The 12,214-nt window shown below is 37.8% G+C and overlaps 1 protein-coding gene and 2 pseudogenes across 1 annotated transcript in view; 1 reads left to right on the top strand and 2 right to left on the bottom strand.

The window, feature by feature from the left end:
• Positions 1-3,553: 3,553 nt before the first annotated feature.
• LOC128208761 (uncharacterized) overlaps positions 3,554-12,214 on the top strand; it is a 140,169-nt gene continuing 131,508 nt past the window's right edge. Inside the window, exon 1 of the mRNA XM_052912344.1 lies at positions 3,554-3,587. The gene's annotated coding sequence lies outside the window, so the exon portion shown is untranslated. The remainder of the gene's footprint in view (positions 3,588-12,214) is intronic.
• On the bottom strand, positions 6,905-7,948 carry LOC128213571 (uncharacterized; annotated as a pseudogene).
• LOC128213565 (uncharacterized) lies at positions 8,052-9,614 on the bottom strand (annotated as a pseudogene).

The following is a 12,214-nucleotide window of genomic DNA, read 5'->3' as shown; positions in this document are numbered from 1 at the left end:
AATGTTAGGTTATTTGCAGACAATACCAGTCTTAACATTAATGTTGACTATAGGCTGACTTCCAGCGGAACCAGCAGCTGTTGGCGTCTTATGCTTCTGTCCCTGTACCTGTCCTAGCTGTTCCTAACCTGTCCCTATTCTTTCCCCATTCTGACCCCACAATGTCTTTATCCTTTCGCCATTGTTTCCCTGTTCTGACCCCACTCTGTCCCTGTTCTGACCTCATCCTGTCCCTGTTCTGACCCAATTTGATCTCTGTTTCGGTTCCATTCTATCTCTGTTCTGACCCCATTCTGTCTCTGTTTTGACCCCATTCCATCTCTGTTCTGACCCCTAATGTCTTTATCCTTTCGCCATTGTTTCCCTGTTCTGACCCCATTCTGGCCCTGTTCTGACCCAATTTGATCTCTGTTTCGGTTCCATTCTATCTCTGTTCTGACCCCATTCTGTCTCTGTTTTGACCCCATTCCGTCTCTGTTCTGACCCCATTCTGTCCCTGTTCTGACACATTTCTGTCTTTGTTCTGACCCCATTCTGTCTATGTCCTGTCTCTGTTCTGACCCCATTATGTCCCTGTTCTGACCACATTCTGTCTCTTTCTAACCTCATTCTGACTCTGTTCTGACCCCATTCCCTCTGTTTTGTCTCTGTTCTGACCCTATTCTGTCTATTTTCTGATCCCATACTGTCCCTATTCTTACCCCATTCTGTCTCTGTTCTGACCTCATTCTCTCTATGTTCTGTCTCTGTTCTGTCTCTGTTCTGACCAATTCTGTCCCTGTTCTGACTTTATTCTGTCCCTATTCTTACCCAATTCTGTCTCTGTTCTGACCAATTCTGTCCCTGTTCTGACCCCATTCTGTCTCTGTTCTGACTCCATTCTGTCCCTGTTCTGACTCCATTCTGTCTCTGTTATGACCTCATACTGTCCCAATTCTGGCTCTGTTCTGACCCTATTCTGTCTCTGTTCTGACCCCATTCTGTCTCTGTTCTGACCCAATTCTGTCCCTGTTCTGACCCCATTCTGTTCTGACCCCATTCTGTCTCTGTTCTGACCCAATTCTGTCCCTGTTCTGACCCCATTCTGTCTCTGTTCTGACCCAATTCTGTCCCTGTTCTGACCCCATTCTGTCTCTGTTCTGACCCAATTCTGTCCCTGTTCTGACTCCATTCTGTCCCTGTTCTGACTCCATTCTGTCTCTGTTATGACCTCATACTGTCCCAATTCTGGCTCTGTTCTGACCCTATTCTGTCCCTGTTCTGACCCCATTCTGTCTCTGCTCTGACCAATTCTGTCCCTGTTCTGACCCCATTCTGTCTATGTTCTTCTGACCAATTCTGTATCTGTTCTGACCCCATTCTGTCCATATTCTGACCCATTCTGTCCCTTTTCTGACCTCATTCTGTCTCTGTTCTGACCCCTTTCTGTCCCTGTTCTGACCCAATTCTGTCCATATTCTGACCCATTCTGTCCATGTGCTGTTCCTGTTTTGACCCCATTTTGTCCCTGTTCTGACCCCATTCTTTCCCTTTTCTGACCCCATTCTGTCACTGTTCTAACCACATTCTGTTTATGTTCTGTCCCTATTTTGACCCCATTCTGTCTCTGTTCTGACCAGTTCTGTCCCTGTTTTGATCCCATTCTGTTCCTGTTCTGACCCCATTCTGTCCCTGTTCCGGTCCCATTCTGTCCCTGCTCTGCATCCATTCTGTGCCTGTCCTGACACTATTCTATCTTTGATCTGACCCCATTCTGACCCCATTCTATCTCTGTTCTGACCCCATTCTGACCTCATTCTGTCTCTGTTCTGACCCCATTCTGTCCCTGTTCTGACCCATTTGGTCTCTGTTCTGATCCCATTCTGTCTCTGTTCTGACCCCATTCCGTCTCTTTTCTGACCCCATTCTGTCTTTGTTCTGACCCCATTCTGTCTCTGTTCTGTCCCTCTTCTGTCTCTGTTCTGACCCCATTCTGTTTTGGTTTTGACCCCATTCTGTCGATGTTCTGTCCCTATTCTGACCCCATTCTGTCTGTTCTGACACCATTCTATCTCTGTTCAGACCCCATTCTGTCCCTGTTCTGACCCCATTCTGTCTCTGTTCTGTCTCCGTTCTGACCCATCCTGTCCCTGTTCTGACCCCATTCTGTCTCTGTTCTGATCCCATTCTGTCCCTGTTCTTACCCTATTTTATCTCCTCCCTAACCCGACCATCCTGTAGGAAAGGATTTACAATGTAGCTCAATTTTAAGCTGATTTTCAAGATCAGAATGAACTCATAGTTAGTGGAACAAAACAAAAAAAATCGATATGAAACTTACCTGGATTGACGATCAATTGAGCCAAAAATACTACTTGCGTTTGCATTTGTGGTCACGTGACGTTTTTGCTCATCCCCATGTCTCTGAGAATAAGATTTTCAAGGTAGTTGTTCTTCTTTTGGCTGCCATGGCAACCAGAGTTATGCAAGGAACCACTTTTTTGAAGGAACATGTTAGAGGATCGCCCAAGGAACATTCCTACAAAGTCTAGTTGAATTTTTCCTAGTGGTTCAAAAAGAAAACGTTGACGATGGACGGACGCCGACGGGAGTCTGAAAATTACTGTATCACAGAAGCTCATGCTGAGCATTTTGTGCTCAGGTTACCTAAAAATTACAACAATAAAAATCAAAATAAACTCAAAAACATCTTTACAATAACAAAATAATCACTTACAATATAATTGTTTAAATAATGGCAAAAACAAGGTGCAATAACAAAATATTTGTTATGTGCGAGACCAACAAGGTCAACAGATCCCTTCAGGGAAAAACATGCTCGACCCTGAAGGGGTCCGCTGGTCTTGATATACAGTAAAATACACACAGAGCCCGGACATTGCTAATTTATAAATTACCAAACAAGTAAACACATAGTATGAACGTACTTCCGTCTATAACAGAATGTTATACTGTGAACGCACATCCACCGCCTACAGCGGACCGTCACATTACCCCCCCCCCCCCGGACTTTGCTAATTTGCATATTACCAACCAAGTAAACATACGTACTATGAACGTACTTCCATCTATCACGGAACGTTATACTGTGAACGCACATCCGCCGCCTACAGCGGACTGTCACAGATTCACAAAACAATAAAGAAACAGAAACAAAACAATCACAAAATAAACTCCCAAACAATCACCCAATAATAATAAAGAAATAAGACAAAACAATCAGTAAATACCAATAATTAAAATATAAGACAGTCCTTAGACGCACAAATGTCTAAATCCCCCAGTTGAGTTTTGACAATAATGGAGAATATTTAGATACAAGCATGGTTAACGACAAATGTCGGACGGAAGAAAATTATTCAACTTTATTCATCCTTATAATACAGTCTGATATTTTGAGCTGATTAATGTGAAGTGTTTATTTTTTCTTATTTTCATATATACAGACCTAGAATGTTTATATTAAATGTAATCGGTGGCGAACGAGGTCTACCGCTATTGACACATTTTCGAGTGTTCTTATGGTAGTGTGTAACCTCATTTTGTCGTCTGTAAAAGAAACCAAAGGTGAAGAGGACGCGCGTCTGGTAATGCTCCAAACTTTACTTTTTAAGGAAATATTCAGGAATATACGCTAGAATAAGACGATTTTAACCAACTTCCATAAATAATGAGTCTAATGCAATCCTTTTACATGAAAAGTCTTGCAACTTTTACGATTTAATGATGAGTAAGAAATGGGGGCATTTTACGCTTGAGCTTTTACAAATGGGTCTAGTAACGAACCTGTTCATATCGACTTCTACAATAGAATTTGGCAGAACTTGATTCGAAAAATTAAGGACAAGTGTTCTGTGTACTGCTGGTTTATATATTCTAGTACACAGTAGCCACAATAATGCGCATTTAGGTAGCGACTTCATGGTAAAACACACCAGTGTTGTATATCAAATTAAAGGTTTTGATGAGACAAAAACATAACTGCAATAATTTTTAAAATCTGTCCATGTTTGTTGAAGTTATGGCCGTTTCAAATAAATTCAAACGGTATTTTTTCTGCCCGGCCAGTGGTCAAGCATGTAAAAAATATTTCTTACAGAAATATGCATGTGTATCCTGGATGTACCAATTACCGGTGTATTAAGATAATATATCAAATGAAAGGTCTAAATTAAACGAATGCAATTAAACAAATATAATTTGGTTTTAATAACGATGCAGACAGTAATAGCTATTTAAACAAATCAAAATGTAACCTTTTTCAAAGCTTTCAGTTGTGTTTTATCACATTCATGTTTGTGTTGCAAAGGCACAATTAATGCATGCTTTAAAAATTGTATCATTTGTTTTTTTATACATGCATTTTTGATAATTCACAAATAAACAATATAATACCATTGCTGAAAGTTAAAGTTATATGCATATCTCTAACAAACAGGTAAATAATTCAGCAGACATAGGCTGATCACAATATAATATTTAATCCAGCGCAACATTGTTGCAAGTATAGAATTGTACAGGTGAACTTGGTTTCGTGCTATTAAATGAGCTCCCTTCTGCCTTCTTAGATAACTGATATATCAAACTGATTATGCCTCATTGTCATTACAGTTTTACCATATTATACTTTAATAACAATGTCCCATGTTTTGTAGTCATCGGTCAGTTTTGCCGATGTAGTGGCCTTGGTTCCATTTTGTTAACAACATCTTGGCTGATTATGTTTATTGAACTTCCGGTATCAATTAGAGTTTTCGTTTGAACACCATTTATGCTTAATATTATCTTTGGCACTTTGTTATCTGTCAAAACGTTCACTCTAAATAATGTATCTGTATCCGACATTGAATGCTCTTTATGTGCCTTATTTTCCACCAGGTCAATTCCATGAACCTGAGCCTTATGTGTTCGTTTTCTGTATACGCCAATAAAGTGGTTTGGTATACGACAATAATTACATGTCACTCCGTAAGCTGGGCACTTGGTTTGGTGTGGATATATTCCGCCACAGTTTCTGCACGTTTGTCTTGATTGTGACTGTTGTTGACGTTTTCTTTGTGCTGCTGGTGGATAGCTATAATATGCATGTTGCGATTTTGTGTGTCGCGGTGTGGCTTTTATTTTGTTTATGTCGCTGTGTTGCGGTTCCATTGCTTTGGCTTGTCTGTCCGCAATTTCCATTGTTCTTCCCATTGTTAAAATATCTTTAAGCGGCTTATCTTCTTCCAGACATTTTAGTCGTAGTTTCTATGACCCGCAGCCTTGGATGATATGACTCTTTATTTCACCGTCTTTGTCCGAAAATTCACAATTGTCTGCCTTTTGGCGGAGGCGAGTTACAAATTGGTCTATTGTTTCGGCGTGATGTTGTTTTAGGTTCCTAGATTCAAACCGCTCGAACTCTCTGTTTTTCTTCGGTTGGAAATAGCCTGTTCAGGGCTTGACACTTATTCTAATACTTGGTTGCCCTTCGGGCAACCACCTAGCCATTTTCACTTGCCCGAATGGATTTTTGACTTGCCTAATTTTTTTGGGCTCATTTTGTTGTTATACTTCACATCAAAACCCATTTCCAGATTCAACCTGCACATCAGGGCTTGCTGTATTTGAAATAAATCAGTTGTCATGGAATTTGTAACTAATAGCACATACATTCAAATTATTAAGGATGAAATAAAATTGAATTATAAGAACGAACAGTCAACCTCTCATTATCTTAGCCTTATAATCTTACATTTATTTTGAAGTAAATTACAATTTATCGCAATGTAAAGTGAAATCGTAAAGTTCGAATAACCGAGCATCCGAAAATTTGAGCAGTCCGAAAAATAGCCAAAATTACCATTCTCGCTGTGTCTGAGTCCAGGAAAATTATTTCCCCAAGACTCGACCCAGCGTCTTTTCGTTTCTTTTCATAGCTGTTCTTTTTCTCGGATGACTTAGCCTTTTGTTCGTTTAAAACATTAAAACAACTTGACAGTGTCGACTGTCAAAACACCATTTGTGTACATTGTAAGGGCATTAACTTGAATGCTAGCTATATGGATTTGGTGCAGCTCACGCGATTGGCTAACGGATCTAGACGGAATTACTCGAGCTCTATCAAAAATTCGGCAGTCTTCGTCATCGTAGTTTCGAATGAAAATGTCAGAGGAGCTCCATTTGACCCGATTTTTCGAGTCAACAACCAATGAGTGCATTAGTTTCGGTTTGATAAATACTCTCCAAGAAGGAGAGTACAGACTACTATTTTTTACCAGAAAAGTCGCCACTATGACGAGTTTTTTTTTGTTACTGCCCGATCGGGCAGGTAGATTCTAAAAACTACTGCCCTCCTGCAAAAATTACTTGCCCCGGGCAATCGGGCAGTGGTTAATGTCGAGCCCTGCTGTTAACCCTTGCTTGACGACATCGTAGTTTGAATCGCTGTCTTCAAGATTCAATGTTTCGTATATTTCGAATACTTCATCTCCGGCATAGTGAAGTAATAGCGTTTTCCTCCGTTTTTTTGAGTCAATGCTAAGTCGTGTGAACAAATTTTCCAACTTTGTCACGTATTTAGTCCATCGTGTGCCAAGGGACGTTTCCTCCCCGTACACATCAAATTTCGGGAACGGCGCTTATCCAGCCATTGTGCGTTAATCCTGACACTGACGTATTTCATATGTTAATCTACTAGCACTTTAATCCTCAATCCTCGTCGCCAATGTAATGTTGTCAGTGTTATGTATATAACAGACCCAAAACGGGATGGTTTAATATAGCTTTATTACATTTATACTCATACGCACACGATCTTGAATCTAATCAATAACTGAACTATCAACATACATTCAACTGTCAGCCAGAGGCGGGCTTATCATACCCAGAGGCGGGTTTATCAATACTGGGCTCTGATTGGCCACTACACCGTGTAGACATCTTCATCGCCAGAATAGATCACGTTAAAACATCGAGAGAAACCTGGTACCTGAAAGTGCAAAAATGAGATACAATTTGAATTGTTGTATATCACTTCTTTGATAAACATGATAACATTCTACAAAAAACAGGGTCAGTTACTCTGATCAACAGTTATTATACCTGTGAAATCACTCGGCCAGTGTACCATTTCTCCCTACCATCTTCTTCCAAAAACCTGTGATCTATATTCTTACCTACTAATAAATGAGTTTGTTCAGGTGAAGGAAAATTTGCAGCCTTGTTAATCAAAGTTAAAACATTTCTTTTCAGTTCATCTACACTTAAAAGAACTCTTTTATTATCTATGAGTTTACTAAACGAGTATACTTTTTCATCACATTTTTTATTGAAAATATTTTTCCTAAATCTTAGCTGAACCCGCAAAGCTTCTTCTTGTTCTGTTTTTATTTTTATTTTACCCAATGCTTCGTTCATTTGTCCTTCACCCTGCCACAGTCCATAAAATGTCATATCATTTGTTTCTTTTTCCAACTTATCCACTCTTTTTCTCTCCAGTTCTTCTTTTTTCCTAAATTGTTCGCTTTGCTTTTCCAACCTTTTGGCTCTGATTGATTCCTCCCTTTGTTTGAATTTCTTTTTTTCATTGTGTACTTCTCTCCTTCTTTGCTTTATAATTTCATCTGCATTGTCCTGTTTTGATAGCCATGCACTTGTTTTATTCAATGAAAATGTAACATGCGATTCCATTGTTAATGTTGATATATTTGGTTTTGACGACAAAATGTGGTCCACATATGAGAATACTCGCTCAGGAAATTTGTTGTGTTTGTCTACACTGGCGGTTTCAATTTCATTCAATTCCTCATGTTTTCCACCTGGCAAATGGTCTCCATATTGGCGCTGTATGAGTATTGCAAATGCTGGCAATACAACATGCAAAATGACAATCAATTTCATCTGCCTTTTCAATCAGGAAGTCATGTACAATGTCTGTCTTGACTGGTATGTCATCATATAACAACATACCACCACTGATGAAATTATCAAGGTTAAGAGTAATGTCCTCAAGATATTTGAGCAATGTCAGATATCGGGCGTTCATCATTGAAATGGAAATATCTTTTTTTTCAATGACCCTCCACAGTGGTCATGGTTATATATTTGGAAATTAGGCCTAAAGCCTTGCAGCCTGCTAAAAAGAAAGGTTCGGCCAGGTCTTTCTGCACAGATAATAGTAGTCCATTTAAGGAGGGGCTTTTATCAAGGAACTCCTTCATTAAATTATGAAAATAATACACATGTCCTGCATTGGTGAAAAGTATATTGAATCTATTACCTTTTAAAGGTTGAAGAGGAAATGACATGTTATGTTCTTTTAGAAAGTCTGAAATAAATGTAAGAAAGTTCTCATGACAACCACTTTTCGGATCACCATATCGAGCAAATGCTTTGCAAGCAGTTAAAATCAACCGAATAGTTCCTGGCTGCCCTGTTTTTTCAAATGATTTATTTAAAATTGGTATGACACCATCTTCAAAGTGTAATTTTTCGGTTTCATATACAGTTTTCTGCGCAGTATCAGCCATGTGCACCAATGTGTGGAGACCACAAAAAAGTTGTTCATTCTTGAAACAGAGAGTTTTTCTTCCTCACATAATTGTTCATAATTGCCTATAACTTCAGAATTCATTGAATTTTGTTTCAGTGGAAGTGCGGTCACTCTTTGTGTTTTTGATATTAACTAATAATTTATTGCCGGTTCCATCATCTGTGACATCATCTATATGGTTTAAAATATCCTTTAAAGTTTCTAAAGTGTCATGACTTGATTTTGTTGCCATTTCTTTTAACCCAAGTAGTGTATAATTTCCTTGTTGATCTCTTGACGCAAATGCTCCCCATTTATTACCATATTTTGAAGCCTCATCAGTGTGCAAAGTTGTATTATGTTCATTTGAACTTTCAGCAATCTGTTGTTTTGCAATTATACCCCTTTCAATTGACCAATTATGTATTGTTCCAACTGATGGAAGTTTGTTAGACTTCAAATTAACTAATTTTAAAACTTCTTATCACATCCCCTACATTTTCAAGAGCAACATGGTTATCCAAAAGTGAATAAACACAAGCATGCAAATCTAAACTATATGTTTTACTTTTCTCGTAAAAAAATTCACAATTGTTTAGTTTATTTTGTTCAATATTTTGATTTTCAAGTTCATGTGGCCGTTCATTCAAATCATCTATCAAATTGTCTTTCATTCTATTTCCGTGCTCTAAATTTTCAATGTTCAATTGCAGCGAAATCATATCATCTTCTATGTGTTCTTTATCATTATCTTTTTCTATTTTTTGATATTTGGAACGCCAGTAAGATTCCCTATTTGATGTTCTTTTTAGTTGCTTTCGTTGCTTTTCAATACTAGACTCATACTGTTCAACACTGTCATTTAGCACATCTTTTTCATCAATTACTGAATTTAATTCCTCTTCAATACTTTGCTTCTCCTTTCTTAATGTTACCAACTCACCAGCTAGATCCACGCAAACTTTTCCCAAGGTCTCTGCTTTGGTGCTAAGTGAATCACATATGTCAGGAATAATTTACCAGTTGATGTTGAAGGCAGGGTTTCATCACAATCATCATTTGGTGTTGGGTAAGTATATTCATTGGACATAAACCTTTCCATGTTTTCCTTGCCCTTTACACTGCCTTGCTCTTGTTGAGATGTTGAAAACGTTTAAAAAGCTTACCTAAATCTTTAAGCAATGTTTGCTTGCTTGTTTTAAGGCCATCCTTTCCTAACAAAAATTTACATGCGGCATGGACACCATTACTTTTTATTATATCAATGACCTGCCCATTTCTTGCAGACTCCATTTTTCTGAAAATATAGATAAACACATGGTATACTTACTAATGTAAGGTAAACATCACAAAATGCCTGGCACACCATGTTCACCTGGTCTGGTCAAACTAAATAAAATTAGAAATATAACAGAAACAAAATATAAATAGAATAGACCCACTCAAGTTTTCAAATTTCAAAGGCTTTTTTTACAAACAGATCACAAGATTTCATTTCGCAATTCAAGATAAAAATAAAACACAAACAAGGCTGTTTTAAAAATAAAAAGCAATAAACATTTTGCAAACAGAAATAAGCATTAAAAACAAAGATTTATTTAACTAGGGAGACAAAGCTTTATTATTATAATCAGGGGTGTAGAAATTAATTTAAGTAGCAGGGAAGATCCCAAAAGTAGGCGGGGGGTGTGTGTGTGGGGAGGGGGGGTGGTGGAGTCTGCGTGTCCTCCCCCAGTTAGGGTCAAGGGGCCAATGCCCCTTGTGGGATGAATTTAAGCCTTTTTTAACCAAATTTCTAGTGTTCTGGTGCATGTTTATTTTGTAACAGGGACACAGGGACAACCACTGAACCCCCCCCCAAACCCCCACCAGTGAGGGCTAACTAATAAACCAAATTACTGTCAAATTCAGATTCAGGATACTATTAATACATTCCAGACAACATGCCTTGCCATTTGCTAGCAATTCCCTCCTAATCGTATATGTTATTTCTTCTCTATCAATTATATACTTTCAACCACTGAATCTCTGTGATCCTCTGTAAAATTAAACATCTAACTTCATTTTCTGTGGTTCTAGATATTTCACCTGCAGCTAACTTATTCCGTTTTAACACCCACACGAAATATCTGGACACTTTGTGACGTTCAAAGCGTACAAAATTTCACCAAAGGTACATCAAAATAATGGAATATTTTTAGCAGTGACATCACCGCAAGCTTGTTTCATTTTGTTTACATCCGGGTAACACACGTATATTAAAAGAAATGTTGCGTAAATGGTAATAGGACTAACAGACGGCCAGACACGATCATGTTGCAAACTTACTACACTTTTTGGTGTCTGGAAAAAAATATTCTTTTTTTCACCCTCCATTGCTTCGCAAATCATAAACTTTAAAACATCCCCATGGGGGGATGCGACTAAAGAGGTCATGTATCGAGCTAATGTTATTGTATTCGGAATACTGGGAAACCCAAACCTAGAACTTGAAAACATCCCAGAGGGGGATGCGACTAATGACGTCACGAATCGAGCTAATGCTGTATTGTAGTCGGAACGCGCAGAAACCAAAATAAGCAATACCATCAATCGGGGTTTTAAACCGATGTTACATAAAAACATGACAAAAATAACAGATTTTATTTTTGTTGCGGAGAAAATAGCCGGGTGAAGATGCTAAAGTAACCGGGTTATTTTACCGGCTTCCGGCCCATTTCTACACCCCTGTATAATAATAAAAATTATAATAATAATGCGGGTATAAAACAAAAATAAGGAATGGGATAATATGTAAACAAAGCAGAACAACCAGCTGTCAGGTGACCTGTGCACTACACATTAAATGATTTAAAACAAAATAAACATGTTCTACATTATGTAAGAATAAGAGGATATATACCTAAATATGTGTTATTTTAAAAATAAAACACTTGTATTTGCCTATTCATATTACAATTCGTGTTTGAAAAACATTGTTTACAACTACTTTCGTTTTCATTATTGAACTTCCAGTTTTCCCATGATTACGATTTTCTGAAAACCCGTGACCATGCTATAAATATAATGCACGCAATCGTTTGCGCAGTGGAAATGTAGGTCATATGCGACATTGCGGGAAAGAAAAAAGATCGATCTTTCATAAAATGCAAATATTTTGTTGCCACCTCGATTATAAATAGGTATAAAACTAAATTTTCCTTCACCTGATAGCAAAAAAAAAAAAAAAATAGGGTTAATTTTGGTTTCAACACAGGGGTTTTCATGCAAAAAAGTGCGCACGTCGTCTGCAAATAACTATATGGTGATCCCTTCCCACAATGCCTTGTAATTATGTCATCAGCGAGATTTTCCGAGTACTACCCAAGGTCAACAAAGATGGCCGATTGCATCCTGGAAATAAAATTTGATGATGAAACAAATTAGTTTTACAAAGTATTTATAGCGTTAACTTTTTTTGCCACTAGCAAGTTTTTGCTAGTGCCATTTTTTTCAACTAGCAAAATGGTGGGTTCCAGTAGCAGTTATTTAAAGGCTGTTTTACACATGTAAGTTGCCAAATAAATAAATAATTTACAATAATGTACATTGTTTATCAAGTGCACTGAGATAAGAATAAACTATAAACCTTTACATTTTGTTTTTAATTCTAATACATAGATTAAGTCATATACCCAGCTGGGATAACTAAGCTCCTGGTTG

This window comes from Mya arenaria, chromosome 2 (genome assembly GCF_026914265.1).
Source record: "Mya arenaria isolate MELC-2E11 chromosome 2, ASM2691426v1".
NCBI classification, from domain to species: Eukaryota; Metazoa; Mollusca; class Bivalvia; order Myida; family Myidae; genus Mya; species Mya arenaria.
Note: the sequence above shows the minus strand (reverse complement) of the source record. Positions and strands in the feature narration are given on the sequence as shown.